We start from the raw sequence: 18178 nt of genomic DNA on the forward strand, positions 1-18178 counted from the left end.
AGTTTGAGTGGCTTATGGCTCATGGATGACTTCTGCCTAAATATTAAATTTTGGTGTGAAATTAGAAGACATCCACAAACAGCTGATTTTGTTTGTTTGTTTGTTCCTATTCAACTGAACAGCACCATCACAGGGATCAGGAATACTCTGATCAACTTACCCAACTTTATAATAAATTATTTAAACATTTACTGTATATCAAGTTCTTAATATATAGTAAACTGAGGAAAACAGAGATTAGTCCTACATTAGCATCTCCCCCAATATTAACTATCTGGGAATCAAAGAAGTAAGAATGTGAAGCTATTGCATAAAACAAACAGCAGCAATTGACTGAGTTACAGAAAATCTGAGACAATGTGTTCTTGGACTGAAAAACACATTAGTGCAAAGATGTCTTTCCACCTAGTAAATCACCCCCACTTAACAGAGAACAAAATGAGGCTTCTTCCCAAGCCGAGAGTGACAGAGAGGAGAAACTGGCTCTCCCAGCCCAAAGAAGCAACTCTGATTTAGAGCATTGCCATCTGCAAAGCTTCCTCAGGCACAAGGAGCCCTTTGGCAAGTAAGGAGATGACAGCGAGGAAGATCAAAAGCAAACTGAGGGTAGGCAAGGCAGCGTGGTGAAGAAAGTGTTTGCCGGACAAGCATGAAGAATGGAGTTCAGATCTCTGGCATCTACACAAAGCCAGGAAAGCATGGCAGCCTACCTGTAATGGCAGCATTGGCGAGAAAGAGGCAGGAGTTTCCTGGGCACATTGGCTAGTTAGATTAGCCCAATGGACAAGCCCCCAGTTGAGCAAAGCACCCTCCCTCAGAAAACAGAGAGCCACCAGAAAAGATACCCAAAGTCAGCCTCTGGCCTCCATAAACATACTTCCATGTGCATGTGAACCTACACATATGAGTGCCTTCACTTATGCAAACATACATGCCACCTATACGCACATACCAAAAAAATAAACTTTAAAAAATAAAAAGAACTTTGCCCAAGACAGGGGGGATAATGGCTGTGGGGGGAGGGGTCATGCCTGATGAATCTGATGACATATTAATAAGGATACAAGAGTGAGAATTTCCTAACAGTTTGTCAAAATGGCTACTTTAATCAAAATTACCTTTCTGTTCAGAGTGCTCAGCCCCGCCCCATATGGAGGTTGGAGCACCCTTGTGCTTCCAGGGTTTGCATCATAAAACTTGTTTCCTAGTAATAGGCAAAACCTATAAAAATTCACTTAACCCAGAAATCTGGCACTGGTACAGCAGCATGGAACGTGGGCCCTTTGAATACCAGTTCAGCCTAGGGATCCAGCAGTATGTTTCTGTTGCCACAATGGCTCCAGACAAAGGAACAACATGACACATCATGTCAAGCAGCTAATTATGAGCCTGGGGAACAGCTCGTAGACTTAGGCCAGATTAAAGTAAAAAGAAGTGGAGGGGTGCTTCTCGACTGTTTCTTGTGATCCATTTGTGAAGAGGGGGCTGAGGAGCTTTGCTTTGGTCTTTGTGCCTTTTCGTTCCAAAAGCAAAACAAAACCAACAGGTTGAGGAAATTAAATACTGCCTAGATCCCTCAACAACAAAGCCTTGCTTAGCTGCTGCAAGAAAAAAACAGCAATAACATATCATGGTTCTTCAACATGCCCTGGTAGTCAAAAAAAAAAAAAAAAAAAAAAAAAACATGTCCAGGCCCTCTCGAACATCTCAGGATATCCAGAGCCACATTTGTGGAATAGCACAACAGTCCTTACCAGCAATACTGGGGGAAAATCACAGGCTTGGAGAAAGTCAGGCACATTCTTGGTTCATTGTTTCTCAACTGACACACTGACACACTTCTACCTCTGCTGAGAGTCCTCTATTACTAGTAGGTTTGACAAAGCAAGTGCCAAAGAAGAGCTGATCCCTGTGGGTCTCTCAGAGTTTAGACTGCATCTGAATTGTGTCAGATGATACAGGGAGCTAGGCTGGTGAGCCCAGGCTGGCAACCAGATGCTCTCTCTCTCTCTCTCTCTCTCTCTCTCTCTCTCTCTCTCTCTGTGTGTGTGTGTGTGTGTGTGTGTGTGTGTGTGTGTGTGTGTGTGCAAGAGCATGTTTGCCCACAGAGCAGGAGATGACACAGTATCCCAGGAAAACCCCAAGACTTCAGAAAGACCCAAACACCCCAGTATCAAGGTTTCACATCCCAGGCTGGCTTTCCCTCTAGCAACTTCAAAGCAACCAACTAGCATTTTGGTTAATACTTGTGTTTGCAATCTTTCTTCATCAGATGGGGAGGAAAATGTTTCATTTTATTTGAAAATAATCCTATTAGGAGAATAAAGGAACTCATTATGCATGCTGTAGAGTGTGTGTGTGTCTGTGTGTGTGTGTGTGTGTGTGTGTGTGTGTGTGTGTGTGTGTGTGTTCACAATTCCATAACTAAAACATTATTTTAAACCCAGAAAACTTCTAGAAGTTGCTACTGCTATTGGCATAGCTTAAAGGTCTTTGTTTCTGTAAATTCAATTGAGTGTTTCTATTTCTAAGTCTGGCAAGAGGTTCTAATTATTGTTAGAAGCCTAATTAGCATTTAGTATTACATTACAACAACTGCAACGAAATTGTACCCATTCTCCAATAAACAGTATTCACAGTGTGCAATCAAGCCGCTGTGCCGAGCGATGAGAATTAATAGCACCGCACGGCAATGGTAAATCCTCCGTCTCCCGCTGTGTGTGTTTAATAATTTTTCACTCCTTCCAGATTGTTCCCATCAAGCACAATTCCCAAGGTCCTAATCAACCACCCTCCCCATCAATACTACACAGAGATCTGAGCACTGAAAATTATCTGCAATTTCAAAAAGTGCTTTGTTGCATTATTAGGCCACTGACCTAAGAGGTAATGGGTAAATAGTTTCTGAAAAATGTCCAAAGCACAACATAAATTAAACCTTATAGTCTTGCCTGCTGTTCTCACCATAGCTATAACTGCAAACTATTACGCCTTTTACACAATATTCCTAACTATAATTTTACACCATAATATTGGTGCAAAGCGCCAAATGTTCAGCTTTCATGCCTCCATTTGCTAAACAAAAAGGAGAGTTTGGGGAGGAAGCTGGTACAGCCATCCCTCCAATGGTCTCTTGGCTTGCCTCCTTGCCCACCCTCCACTCCCATGAAGACATTGCTTATAGAAAAAAAAAACAGGAAAACATTTTAGGTGGGCACATAAGAGATTTTCACCAATGGCAGTGTATAATGTATAGGTAAACAGAGTCAGGACATCCTGAGTTTGTGTGGACTCAGGGCTCACTCCTGAAGCTTAAGCTCACGGGGATGTTCACCATGGCATCCATTGTCTGCTAAATGCCAGTACTGTGCCAGGCTCACACACTCAATGCCAGAGGAATACTGCTGTCAACAATCTCACAAGTGGACTTGCAGCTGGTATGAACAAAAGTTTTTTGACTAAGATGAAATGAAACCCCAAGCCTCATAGCAGAGCAGGACCAGGTATTGCTGACCTGAAAATGACACACAGCCTAGCTTGTGATCCCCAGAGAGAAAGTGCACCGTGGAACACTAGGAGTGTGGGTGGGATGTTGTGTTGCTGATGCTGCTGGTTTACTGGCTTTATATTGTGGCAAAGATAAAAAGAATTGTGACAGCTGGTCTACTTAAGCCAGCAAATACTTGAAAGTTCCCTGAGCAGTGGAGGCCTGCCACACTTACCCAGAGGAAATACTTTTTATCCTGTCACTATCCACTATCATCTCTCTATAGAAAACATTTTTATAATATTGAGAGGTAATGCCATCAATATCTCATGACTAGAGACTTACTGGATGGTACCAAGTTTTCCAATACTGTTATAATATTCTCTGGTAGCCTTATGAATCAATTCCACAGATACTCATTGAGTGTACTTGGGATGCAACGGTGAACAAAGACAATGGAAATATCTGCTCTTGTGGGGCATATACACGAACATGAAGGTGCAGACTACCATCCTCATGATGAATAAGAAAACTACATCTGAGAGCAGAAGGTTATGGATGGCAGGGGTTAGGTAGTTAGAGAAGGGGAGACGAGTGCATCAGAATGTTTCTTCAGCACCCACAGGGTGCATCCAAGTGAGTTATTATGAAAAACTGATACCTGAATTGAGACACAAAAAATTCAAGGAAATATTTCATCTGTATCTAATATTCTTAACTTTATTCTGTAGAAATAGAGAAAGAGACAACATTCTGTTTTTTACACCATGGTCATCTAGGCTTACATCATTTACTGAATAGACAGAGCTCCCTGCAGAATGGGAGACCACATAGGACATGCTCATCTCCATGTCCCCAGCAACTGGTATTACACCTAGTAAAGGAACTCAACAAAGATTCACTGCATAAATGAACCTATCCATGACCCAGTGGGGAACCATTTACTGATCTCTGGAACTCAGCTAATGTTTTGACAGTGTGTTGGGAAAATAAAGGCTGAAGAGCAACATGTTTGAGGGGCCGAAATGAATGAGCGATCTCCCACTCTAAAGCATAAGGAAGAACACCGACCTGGAGGTGTGAGATTTCCAAGTCCCCTGAATTCACACTAAGAATTCTTACTCTTCGCCTGAGACCAGTCTACAAGGCAGGGGACTCAACTGATGACAACTCAGTTTCATCCATCCACAGAGGCCCAGGAAGGGATTATCCCTGTCTCCTGAATGACCTCATTTGCTTTCTCAGTGAGGGCTAGAGAGCACTCCCTTCTGACTCAACACTATTCTTCTTACTTTCCTTTTGTTTTCTTTCTTACTCCTCCAAATTCATGTCAGCTTAACAAACCAAAAAGAAAAATAAAAGGAGGAGTAGAAGACGGTAGACTATCCCAGATCCAGGCAGTCAGATTCTAAGGAAAGAACAAAGAGCCATCATCCATCTCAGGCCCCTCAATAAGCCCATGCCTGCTTCCATACTCTCTTCTAACCCCAAGGGAAACCTGCCCTTCACCCTCCTTTCCAGTCACACTATGGCAAGAACCTAACTTCAAGGCCACAAACTAACACACAAGGCATCATTCTGCCTTGATCAGAGGCCAAACTTGCTATGGGAAAGAAAAGCCAGCTGTGGCTCTTGAGGAGAAAGGGCAGGGGAGAATGCTTGTGAAGTGAGGGCAAAGAGAAAGAGAAAGAGCAGGCTTATTAGATGGGGGAAGCTTCTTGGATGGCTGAAAGGTAAGTGTGATAAGCATGAAGTGGGTAGGGGAATAGAAACCACACAAGCCCTCCCCAGTTCACACTCCAACAGGCCAAAATATCATGCCTATAGTGGCCTTTCTTGGGTGGTAAGACAAGGAGATCAACATACTCAGTTTATCATTGTGTTAATCACCTGCCAACGTGTTCCTTTTCGAGGAGTCCAGTGGTTGCTGACGGTGGTTATCAGCATGGCTTGGAGGGACTGAGTGAGTTCCCTGAAACACAGTCTGTGTGTTCATTTTAATCCACCTCAAGAGAGCCAATGCACAGTGACATGCGAGAGTTCTCAATTATTACGGACATTAGTCTAAAAGAGTCTACACCTAAAAGAAGCTTGTCCTGAAACAAACCTTCCTTTGGCGACATCACGAAGTATTCATTTCCCAAATGCTTTACTATTAGCAGTGTGGCTCTCAGGCCTGAGCTAAAGGACACCAATCTACTAGTCATCTCTTGGCAGTGACCCTTCTCATGGCATACGAATTCTTTAGAAGCATAGTAAAGCACAGTTTTTCTGTATCCACTTCTGGTATCCAGAACTCCATTCACATTGCATATGCTACAAAAGTGAGCCACTATGTGTGGTGCAGCTATAGGCCCAAGGGATGGCTTGTATGTGGTGAGTTAAGAAAATGAGGTACACTTGGTTATACAGGACATGGCATCTAGACATACATGTAAGAAACCCTTTGCATCATAAGAGCAGTCTGGGATCCATAAAGAAAGAGGATAGCCAAATGCCCAGTAAAACCTCTATGCCACCAGCTCCCCAAGGACATGAAGAATTCCAGACTAAAGTATGGATGCCCAACTCATTAACGAAAGTATATTTGCAATTATGTGAGAACAGAGCACATCTTATTTATACAATGTTAGTTTAGCTTATAGCTTCAAATATTTAGATACGCAATATGTGGACTTCTACACTGGCTTTTCATCAAGGTGACAATGTTCCTAAGACAAACTGACTAAAGAGAGACTATGTGTCTCACCATCCCATGCCCATTGATTGGTCTATTGCAGTATACCACAGTAGAAGCATGTGGTAGAGGAGGCCTATTCATCTCACAGCACCCAGGAAGCCAAGAGAAAGACAAGAAGAAAACAGAGTCCCTCTAGCCTCTTCAGGGGCATCAGCTGACTAACCTAATTTCATCCTGGTAGGCCATGTTTTCTGAAGGTCTCACCACCTCCCAGTGACACCATTGACTGGCAATAAAGTTTGTAACACGTGAGCTGTTGAGGAGTCCAGTTTCTATTATAGAATCTTTGCTTTTTATCATTACCCGCTAATCTATAAATGTTAGGCAAAGTCTGATCCTTGTTTCAGTGCTGTTCCCATGGTTCAATTTTCATGTCAGTGAAGGCTTCCTTTCCAAGCACATGTGAGAAACTCTTTCGGCACACCCACTGGTTAAGAATCCAGATTTATTCCAAGGATGTTTGAGCGTAAGTACAGAACTCCATTCTCTGAAGTAATTCCATTACTCAACAAACTCCCCTGATGCATCTGGCTGAACCTACTGATAAAAATTTATTACCTACAGAAAAAAACTTACAAATCTATCTTTTTCTCTTTTTCGTGTGTGAGGTAAAAGTGGTAGGGAAGAAAATGTAAATGGTTTCCCCTTCACTACAATTTCATTTCAAAGGTAATACTTAGTCACAGCAGAGGAAAAAAAACAGAAAAATGCAGATAAGTAGAAAGAATGGCATAAATGCCATCTTCCATGCCATGTTACAAGATAAGCCCTGCTTGAATTGAGTGCATATACTTTGGAATTTGTTCAACATCATTATGTACTTGTAAAAATCCATATGTATAAGTGGTTAATTTTCTAAGAATCCTGTTGTATGAAGACTACAGCAGTCATCCTATGCCACCCATGAGTAAGATTAATCAACATGGTTTATTTTGTATTAGAAAGTTTACCACACCTGGAGACACCAACATAATTACCAGTGATTACAAGACAATACAATAAGGTGACTGATCATGAAACTATAGAAATGACAATAAAGGACTCTACAGACAAAGATGGTGACAAGCCTTTCTGCCAAGAGAATGACTTTGGAGTTCTGTCAACACTCATATTTAATTTGAGGCTTCCAAGTCTCATTCAACAGACACTATTGAACACTCACTACAGGCAAAGTGCTATTTAAAATACTGGGTGTACAATGATGAACAAAGCCCTAGCCTCGGGGAACATATGCATACAAAGATGTTTATGAATACAAGAGAAAACAATAGGTTGACTCTAAGCATGATGGTGAAGGCCTGGCATCTCAGCACTTGGGAGGCTGGTGTAGGATAATGGTGAGTTTGAGGGCAGCCTGAAGCACATAGGAGACCCTGTCTCAGCATGCACAGGCCCTAGTCTCTATCTCAAGCACCACATGCAAACAAGCAAACAGCCAATGACAGCAATAACAAGGACCATCATGCTTCCATAAACCTGTGGAATAAGCAAAGGAAAAGAAGACAGATCAACATGCCTCTTTGGACTGTCAATGAAGAGTGTGTCCTTGAAGTTACCATTTCAAGACAGTTGTGATGTTTCAAGGCACAGCCTGGTATGTCTCTCTTTCACTTAAAAATATGAATCCAATAGGCTTAATCCCCAATCTCCAGCTCAGAATTGGGTTACCATGTGTTGTATTTGATTTGTATTTCCATCAGTATCAACCCCAGTACCCTTATATAGACACCGGTAATGTACATGATTTATAGCGAGTCAGTCAAGGTAAAGCCTATAGCTTCCCTTCACATTTTGACATTATCAGATTATTTCAGAAGCTGGCAGCAGCTACCATAAGTAACAAGCTGTCAGTGTAAATAAATCACTCTCTTAAAAAAACTGCTAAAAAAGTATAGATTAGTATGAAAAGAGATGGGGCTGGCCTTCTCTTTTCCCCCTCTGACCAACACATTTCCTATACATTTACATTTCTAAAGGACAAAGAAAAACAGTTCATTTTCTTTCTTAAAATAAAAGATCTACAGAAGAAACTCAAGTCTCAAAGAGGAAATTTGTGGCTATTATGTATAAATCACAAGACAATCAATTTGCAATCACCCAGAAAAGCCCAGGGTATGGAGAACAGCCACAGTATGATCATTTCCTTCTCTGGTGGAGTGACAGGCTATGGTGATAACAGAGAAGCTACAGTGCCACCCGACTGGATTGTAACAGATCTTTCTGTCTTATCACACATAATACACCCATAGATGGACTGCAAGTCTAACCCAGTCATTTCCAGGGAGCTAGAGCACCTGACCCAGATACCCAGATGGGAGCTCCAGTCTCTCTGCACCAGCTGGAACAGGGAGGGACAGTTCATCCTGGGGGGATGGAGAACAGAGCCCGACCACAGAGCATTTGTGGCTAGTTTCAGTGGTGGAAGGCATGGAACACTTCTGTGCTTGAAGAGACAACTAGGATAGACATGTTTTAACTGAGAAGTATAAACAGAACCTTAAAAGATCATGAGATAAGGCTGAGGAGAAGCTTGGTGTTAAATTTCTTGCTGACCAAACATGAGGTTTACACCCTTAGCACTCACATAAAAAGCCAGACACAGTGGCATGCACCTGGAACCCCAGTTCTGGGCAGCAGAAACTGTTGGATGGTGAGGGTTTACTGGCCAACAACCTAGCCAAAGTGGCATGCTCCATGTTCAACAAAAAATAAGAATAAAAGTTAAAAGAAAATCTGTCTCAAAAAAAAGATATCGAGAAAGACATGCAACATCAGCCTACACACACACACACACACACACACACACACACACACACACACACACACACACATCCCACAACCGCTACCCCACACACACACAAAGTCCATGAGATGTTTTTCAGAAAGGTCCTAGAATAAGAAAACTCATAACACTAATACAATAAAGGCAGTGTTCTACAGAACAATTTGCACCACATCCCCCAAAAGATGACAGAGCATGTTACCAAACTCAGATATGACCAAGGATGCCGTGGCCTTCAAGGGCTTTCTAACACCTTGACATTAGCATGGCTCTATGAACATGCCCCACTGTTTAAAGCACAGAAATGGGCACATTATAAACTTACAAGGACAGACTACATATGTGTTTGTGCATACATGTTCATGCAGATGTTCACCTGTGCTTGTGCATGTAAGTATGGAAGCCAGAGGTCAACATCGGATATCTTCCTCAATTGCTTTGCCACCAGATGTTTTATAGAACATCTGTCCAGCAAGCCTCATGGATCCTCCTGTCTCTATTTCCTCCATGCTCAGATTACAAGCTCATAGTGCCACATAGGCACTAGGGGATTGAACTCCAGTCTTCATGCTTGTACAACAAGCTCCTAACAGAATCATTTTTTGTAACCCTTATAATTTTTGTAAAGGACTCCTGACTGCCAATCTGGGCTGTAATATGGGACTCTCCCCTCTATGGTAGCAAGGCATGTTGCATGTTTAAGAAGCAATCTGCAAGAAATTTGCTATCATGGAAAGGTTTAGTGCAGGCTTTGTAGTTGGATCAACATTTCTATCCCAGTTGTACTGATTACTTGTCTGAGTGTCTTCTGGCAAGTTACTTAACCTCTTTACCCCTCAGTTTCCTCATCTGTGAAATTGGGATCATATCCTCAGAGGGTCGTTTTGAAATTATGCATAATTCAGTGTTCAGCTTATAGCAGGTACTCAAGGAAAATCTGTTTTCTTCCCCTTTTCTCCCTTATTAGGAAGGGGGAAGAAAACAAATATAGCCTAAATGAGAATTTCAGCCAAATGATTCCCCCCCAAAAAAAGACAGATAACTCCAGGAAACAAACCCATCTATGAAGCCGACCCAAATGTACAACATTGCATCTATCAGACCACATTAGCATTTTTAGTAGGGACAGGTAGACAACAATAAAATGAAATTAGAAATGCTTCAAACCATCCCTGGAAGTGTCCTTTCTCAACTCTGCAAAATAAAAACAGAAAAGGAATTCACAAGGAGGAAACAAAAATACTCATAGATTATCAACTCCCTTTGTTAAGGAAAATAATTTGCTAACATCATATCTAAAGGTATCTTTTTAAACATTGTCACGTTAGAGTACATGTGCCTTGCTTAAAGTAAGCAATAACAAAATAGACACAGTATAGGTATATAATACACATTTTCCAAGATAGAGAAAATAAAAGCAAGTGATAACCACGTGTGTCTTACTGAAATCCGTGACCTTTCCAAATGAAGACAAGAATAGCATTCTTATGCACACTTGAGATTATGCTCTGACATCCTCTTTTCCACAGCAGGTGCTGTGGTTCCCCCATTAAGGCTGATGGGTAGCTGTATGCCGGTTCCCTGTTTGTCTTCCAAAGCCAGCTGAGCTCAGCTCCCCAAACACATACCCACAAACTCAGAGGACTGATGTGTCACAGTGACCTTTCAGAGCTCCTGTGTTTTTGAATGGATGGTGAGTCCACCCTGTGGAAGCATGCACATGGCATCACCACAGAGAGGGGAAATCAGGGAAATGATGGCAAAGACAAATAGCAGAAGATCAAGCTAGAATCTGGTCCAGGGCACATCCTTCATGGGATTATTCAAGGAAGGAAAACTAGTTGAAAGTCAGTGAAGCAGGCAGTACACAAAGCAAAATTAAGCAGTGACCTTTACTAGACCATCAAAGGTCAGGGCTATTTGTAAGAGAGTACTTACCAGGTACTAGGTACCTGTCTCTGTTGGAACTAGTACCCTGCAGAAGCAAACACTGGGAAAACCAACGAGAGGAAAAGCTCAACCATATTTGGAAATAACTCAAGTTCTACATGAAAAGTAGCCATGAGCTTATCATTGTGCCTCACCAAGGCACCAAGTATAGGGGATGAGAGAACTCTAGACACCCTTAGCCTACCGTGGTCAGGACACCTCCCAGCCAGCAGCAGCCTCTCTTGCTAGTTAGCTTCACAGGCTTTCTTTCCATGAAATTAGTCCCCCAAATGCTCAGCAGGCCTGGTGGTCATATTTCACATGCTCCGGGAACCTCTATCAGAGGTTTCCCTACTGCATTTTCCCTCCAGATGAGAGGAGAGCTTCCCTCCCAGTAGGAGTCATGGTCATGAGAAATGAGTGTTTTTCCCTTTTGCCAGTAAGAAATCTTAAGACCTGGTATAAAAGCCACTCAGGCATAACAAGTTATAGCCCAGCAGGTACACTGATTAGCTAGGTTCCATAACCATAAAGTCAACAATAATCTACCTACGTGCCCTTTCTGCAGGTGGCTCACCTACGAATGCTAAGTAAGTCAGCAACAGTTCGGGAGACATTATGTGGGAGAGCATTATGCGTAAACATGAGTGCTCCAGCTTGTCCTTAACTACACCACAGGGACTCCAGACCTGCAGAACAATCGATTACCCCTGTTCACCATCAAACGCAACTTTTTCCTTCTCCCTATGCATTCTCCCCCCACCATAACTACATTTGTTCTTCATCTGTCTTCCGTTTTCTGGCCTCTTCCTGCTTTCATCTCTGCCTTCCACACAAAGGCTACCCTGTGTCTCAAAGAGGAGATGACCAACTCCTTTTCTGGAGGAGGGAAACACCAACTTGTCTTTCCCAGCAGTGCTGAGTGACTGCACTAAATTGTGTACCCTCTTTGGCCCTCCCAGGACTATTAGCCACACCTTGGAATCCACATCACCAAGGAATGGAAAAGCTGACCACATGGTAAGAGGTCAGTAGACACATGCACATGTAAACATACATACACACATACATAGGCATATGCACAAATGCCTACTACATATGCAAATACATATATGTGTGTGTGTGTGTGTGTATGTGTGTGTGTGTGTGTGTGTGTGTGTGTGTGTGTGCTTTTAAACTTATGACGGAAAAACTATTCATTGAATGATTACTGATTCAACAGTTCTATCCTATGGTTTTAAAAATGGTCCCTACATTTCATTAGAATAAAGAAGGGCTCTGTAATCAAGGAAAACACCAGCCTAGCCAGCAGATTCAGTGTGTGGAGATTGTTATTAAGGTTATTATCTTATTTCTTGGACCAAACAGATACAGCATCTCTCAGTGCTAGCAGGACGGACTGACTCCAAATGTCTAAGAAAAGCCATCGCCTCTGCAGCAGGTGTGAGACCCAGTGGGTTGCAATCATGAAGGGCCAGTATCTGACACTGGGTAGGCCATCACTGCGTAGAACAGTGATTTACAGGACCCTACTCAGAAATGGTGTGGGAAGTTTGACAACTCATAAAAATCATAAATTTTAAATCAATTACTAGAAATAAAGCACATGTTTCAGCCTGGCCCCATTCATTCACAGGGTGTGAGACCCTTTTGGAAGACCTCCCGAGCTAGGAGAGACAAAGAAGAGGAGGCCCCATGGGCCATTCCTGCTGCCAGCCTTTCCTGGCAAACCTCTGACCCTTGTTAAGTTCATCTTAGTCCAGAAGGGCCTGCCTGGGGAAACAAGCAGGGGATTGTGGGAATAAGTTGAAAATACCAAGGTGAAATGGCAGTGACCATTAAGGGAAATAATAGATTTTCCCTGTTCCTAAAATTCCAGATGAAATGAAAAAATCCTATTAAATATTTAGAACATTTAGCCACAGAAGTCTACACATCCCATAAGCAAACATGCCTGCATCCATAACCCACATATTCAGGATTCATCTGATATCATTTATGATCAACAATTTTTTTTAATTTGTCTGGCACATATTGTATCTGCCGAGTTTCTAATTGAAGGAGATTTTCCACTCTTTCAGGAGAAGTCAGTGTGCTTACTCACAGGCCAGGACCCTCACATTCTGTCTACTCCTTTAAACCAGCAGAGCAAATCAGCCCACACTGCCTTATTCCTGAAAGTCTTCAAAACAATTGTCTCTACAACAGCCAGGCCAAATGGCAAGGACCCAAGCAGAAACCTTCTGCACCTGGGCTGAGGGGACAGCTCAGCCCATAAAGTACCTTCCATACAAGCACGAGGACCTGAGTTTGGTCTCTGCAACCCGAAAAGAAAGGTGAGTGTGGGGGCATATACTTGTACAATCAGTTCCAGGGAGGTAGAGACAAGCAGACACCTGGTGCTCATTGGCCATCCAGCCTAACCTAATTGGCCAGCCTCGGGCCAGTGAAAGATACTGTCTCAAAATAACCAGGCAGATGGTGCTTGAGAAACAACACTCAAGGTTACCTCTGACCTCCACATCACACACACACACACACACACACACACACACACACACACACACACACACACACACACCTGCATATGCACCCCATACATATATACCTGCACAAACATGTACATGCAGACACACCTGAACATATGCCCACATATACATGTGATTCTGGACGTCTGGACACACACAAACATGCACACACGATGAAATGCCTATGCAGAGATTCTCAGGAGCATCAGACTCCCGGACACTGAGGTTCACAGAAACAGGCAAGTGGAAGGTCTGGGTGGCTACTGACGATCACTAAGCCCTCCTGCCTCCAAACATAGTGCTCCCTGCTCCGTGACACACAGCTGCCTTAGTCAAAGAAAACATCGACCTGCCTCGGGCTGCACAGCTTCAACGATGCCCTCTTCTCCCATTCCTCAGACAAAATTTAAAACCAAGCAAGCAAATGGCAATGTTAATACTCCTATTAGATATTTATTTTGTTGCAAAGCTTGAAAACAGGCAGGAAAATGGAAAAGTTACTTTTTTTTCCCCTACACAAATTTGTTAATGGGTGGCATAATGGGGAGGCCTGTTTGCTGGAACTCTGTGAAACGTCTACAAATTGCCTCTGCCGAGCATTATAGGTTGTCAGACTAATGTAGTCGAAGATAATTTGGCCTTTCAGTGAATTGAACCTCACAGCACGATTATACTCCACAACCAAGTAGAGTGTCACAATTATTCTTTCATGCTGAATTACCATATAATGTCATGAGTCTACCTGTCATAAGTCCTGTAGCCTAAGCTGAATTTTCCCCCTAAATCTATGGTTCCTGGAAAAAATAATAATAATAATAATTTTTTGCTTCTAATGGAAAGTTGATTGTTTTTATCAACAATAAATTTCATAGCAAATCAAAGGATATGCTTGGACAAACAATCCGATACTCAAGGTTAAAAAACATACAAATAATAAATTGCTGGTGTGTCATGTTCAATTTTTACTACAGCATTACACTGCAATAACCATAACAGGATCTAAATTGTTGTCAGAACATTAAACAAACCCCCATACTTCACAAAGGCATCCTGTCTGAGTAATTCACACAACGGAAACAACTATCAAATTTTCCACTGTCCCACTACTACACCACACATCAGTACAATTTATGTATTTGGACAATTCGTTGAATAAATTACTTCCATCCTGCCGGCTCTCGCCACTTCTGTTAAGAGTCATATCAGTTTTAATTGTCTTTCTGTCTATATGGAGCCACTGTTTTTCTGGCTTTTTCCTGTGTTATTTCCTAAGCACCAAAATAGATTATGAATGCCATCAAAGCCAGGCGCCGGTGCACAGGACTGCAAGAGAGGGGCTTCCTGCCGGGGCCCAACAGTGTCCTCCTCCTCTTTCTACATGGCAGCTATGGAACATGCACTTGGGAGCATGACAGATCATGGTATTTGGGAGCAAACATGATCTTTCTAACATTGTGAGTAACTAAATGCTAAAGGTATCGAAGAACCCACACTGTTCATGACAGCATGCAGCCTGGCATGGGGCATAGCTCAGGCTGCGTACAGCATCTCTGATTCTGCTGATGGTGAGAATCCAGCTCACCAGCCCCTTTGTGGCACACCCCACAAACCATTTCCCCCCAGCTTGCTGATCCTCCAGCAAATGACAAGCCCAGCCTCCAGAATGGATATCTAGTCTTATTTGCACAGGGGGTAGCTGGAGACATGTCAGAAGTATAGCTGTAGAACAAAGGATGCCATAATGAGCACAAATAAACTTGGTCTATATACCAGGAGAAGAAAATGACTTCCCATAGTGATCCCCTCCAATGCCTTCAACAGCAGGCTAAATTGACATGGACCAAAGGAATCAGATCAATTGAATACAACTGTTTTCTAAATGAGCTATTCTTGGGTCTGCCTCTAGTTTAACATGTGCATGTGTATGGCCCAAGCAACCTGCCAAGTTGGATAACTCCATGGAAAGACGTAAGCCCAGAGGCTCTCAGGCAACCAAACCAGCTTGGGTGCTTTTTCTACACGTTTACCTCACCCATGTCCTCATAGCCACGTTAAGATTCACCACCAAAATGCTATTATCCTAGCTATTCAAAACCCCTTAACTGCTATTTGCTATTTCCAATAAGAAACTCCTTCAGTAGACAGGCTCACAAACAGATGTACCACATAGCAAACACTGCCCTAAATCAGAGAGCTGAATTATGACTTCAGGTAACCCAGTTTTGCTTCAAGAAATAAAGGAACAGACCCACTTCAGAAGGATGAGCCCTGGGGCCCTTGCTCTCAAGTTAACTTGGTACTCTTCATGGGAAGCAGAAAGTAACTCTTTCTTCATAACCCCAAAAACAATAATAAACACAAAACTATGATTTACTCTAAACCTTCCTATTATTAAAATGCTTTGTCTTATAGTTTTATTGATTTACAATCTGTCCTGCTTACTTTTTTAGCATCTGAAAACAATCAAGGCACAAAGCTGCAAAATGTTTGGACATTAATTGTTAGGAGACAGCATTTTATTCCAGGCAAGGGGTTTGAGGCCTTGACAGCGATGCATTCTGGTACCAGAATGATTTATGGTCTTCTAGCAATAACGATGCACCAGGGCCATTAACATATTGGCAGGCCCTAGGATGGATTAGTGGCATTGATTATTTCATGGGCCACTGATACCCATTTGTTACAAAGAGCTCAAAGATGGCCTCTCCCTGACTAAAATCTTTTTATGAGCAGACAGCATTTTAAGTATTAGGAACCTGGGATTTGGGCCATTTTTTATCATCTTGCTGTCGCCTCACCTTGGTATGCAACTGCAAAAAAGGAAGTGTCAAGAAATTAAAGTTCATTCTTCACCAGCAGCTTTAATTCCTCAAGTCGTCATAACCATGTCTTCTTTAAAAATTAATGATTGCCAGCATTTAGCCACCGGTTGTTGCTATGAAGATCTATGCAAAAAGCAGGGATCCCTATAGAGTGTGTGATATATGGAATACTCTTTATTACCACAATAAAACTTACTGACATTTCAATACTTCTGCAAATAGCATTATAGTATCAATCTTCTGAATTAGGTTGAAAATTAAGTTGTAAATTAAAAGAAAGTGTACTTTGGAATGCAACATGATACGTCACCTAAAAAGGACCTTTGTGCATAACTGAGTTGAGCTGGGGAACAGAGAGATGAGTCCAAGGCCTCAGTAGCACTGCTTGCATTCTAAGGTCTGGGTTTCTTCTCAAGAATCCATCCAGAAACAAACAAAAAAAAAATGCATCACAGGATTCTTTACCCACCAACTGTAAAAGTAAAGAGATTTGACAACAACCTTTTGTGAACACAAGGAAACTCCAGGTCTGAATGAATGTTCTGTTACCATAAATTTCAAATTGGGCTACATTTGAAGCCCTTATAAAATATAAAGAAGTTGCCCATATAGCATGCTCATAACATACATACGTATTTTAAAAGTGATTTGTTTCTCCAAGTCATCAGACAAAAACCTCCCTCTGCAGCCTCCCACACTCTGATCTAACTCCAAAGGTTCTCAGAGCAGAGCTAGTCAGGGCACAAGGGGACAATTCTCAGGTCTCCGCTGGCTTTAAAGCCACCCAGTTTGGAAGTTAATGTCACATATTGTGAATTACAAATGCTGTCACATCTCAGTCAACCCAAAATGGTTACTTGAAAGATGACTGGCTTTTAAATCTGTATTTTGTTTAGAGTCAAATGCCCTGAATCACTTCCACAGCATTCTCTATATGCACCTCCTGAGACGGCACTTACAGCATCACATTAGTGACTAAAAGCAAATGGAAGCCACCCAAAGGAGTCCCCTGTCCAAGTAGAGGCCCTGCTTCATCATTTCTCAGGCTCATGTGCCCCAGCACTGCAACATAGCTACTCTTCTGGGCAGGTATCCCACCTGTATCTCTGCCCCCTGCATCTCCAGAGGTCCATGTGCCCTAGGACAAGAGAGAAAAGAGCTTGCATAGCCATCCCTAACGGCTGGCTGTGCCCATGGTTCCACATCAATAGGAAGAGATGGCAAAGCTAATGAACAAAGCCAGGCTGTAATTGAAGGAGTGGAAGAGTGGAACAGGTGCTGACATTCCCAACTCTGAATTCAGAGGCCAACAAATGTTTAGTAACTCACCCTCAGACCCTCTGCTGAAGCTTGACAAGTACAGTGAACTTTCACTCACAGAGTGAGCAGAGGAAAGCAAAGTGCTTCCCCAGAGAGTCTTGGGGACCAGAGGGTTTTAGAACAGAAGAGGGATTCTTAGATGCCTTTTACTCACTAACCAGAAACATCACAGTGTTCTACAAAATGGATCATGTGAGGCCTTGCAGCTAGTGGCAGAGCCACAGGATCCCAGGTCTCTTCCCACCACACCCTCCCAGCCCTGCAAGGCCTCCCTTGGATGCCACATTATATACTGCTTATTTTCCTTTCTTTCCCACGTGTGTAATTTTCTCATTTTACTGTGGTTTGAAGTATTGCAGACTTTTTTTAAATTTTGGATTATATGATAAGTCATACACTCAATAATCTATATTACTGCAAATTTAGAGAAACAGTCTTGGAGTATGATGTATGGTAATTCAGGGTTAAGTAGAAAACAAGAGGAGGCATTTGCCATTCTGCTTGTTAAATCTTGAATTTTAAGTATGGAATGGAGATGCTGGCATTGTATATTTGGGGTACACATTGTAC

The sequence above is a fragment of the Cricetulus griseus genome, assembly GCF_003668045.3.
Source record: "Cricetulus griseus strain 17A/GY chromosome 1 unlocalized genomic scaffold, alternate assembly CriGri-PICRH-1.0 chr1_1, whole genome shotgun sequence".
NCBI lineage: Eukaryota > Metazoa > Chordata > Mammalia > Rodentia > Cricetidae > Cricetulus > Cricetulus griseus.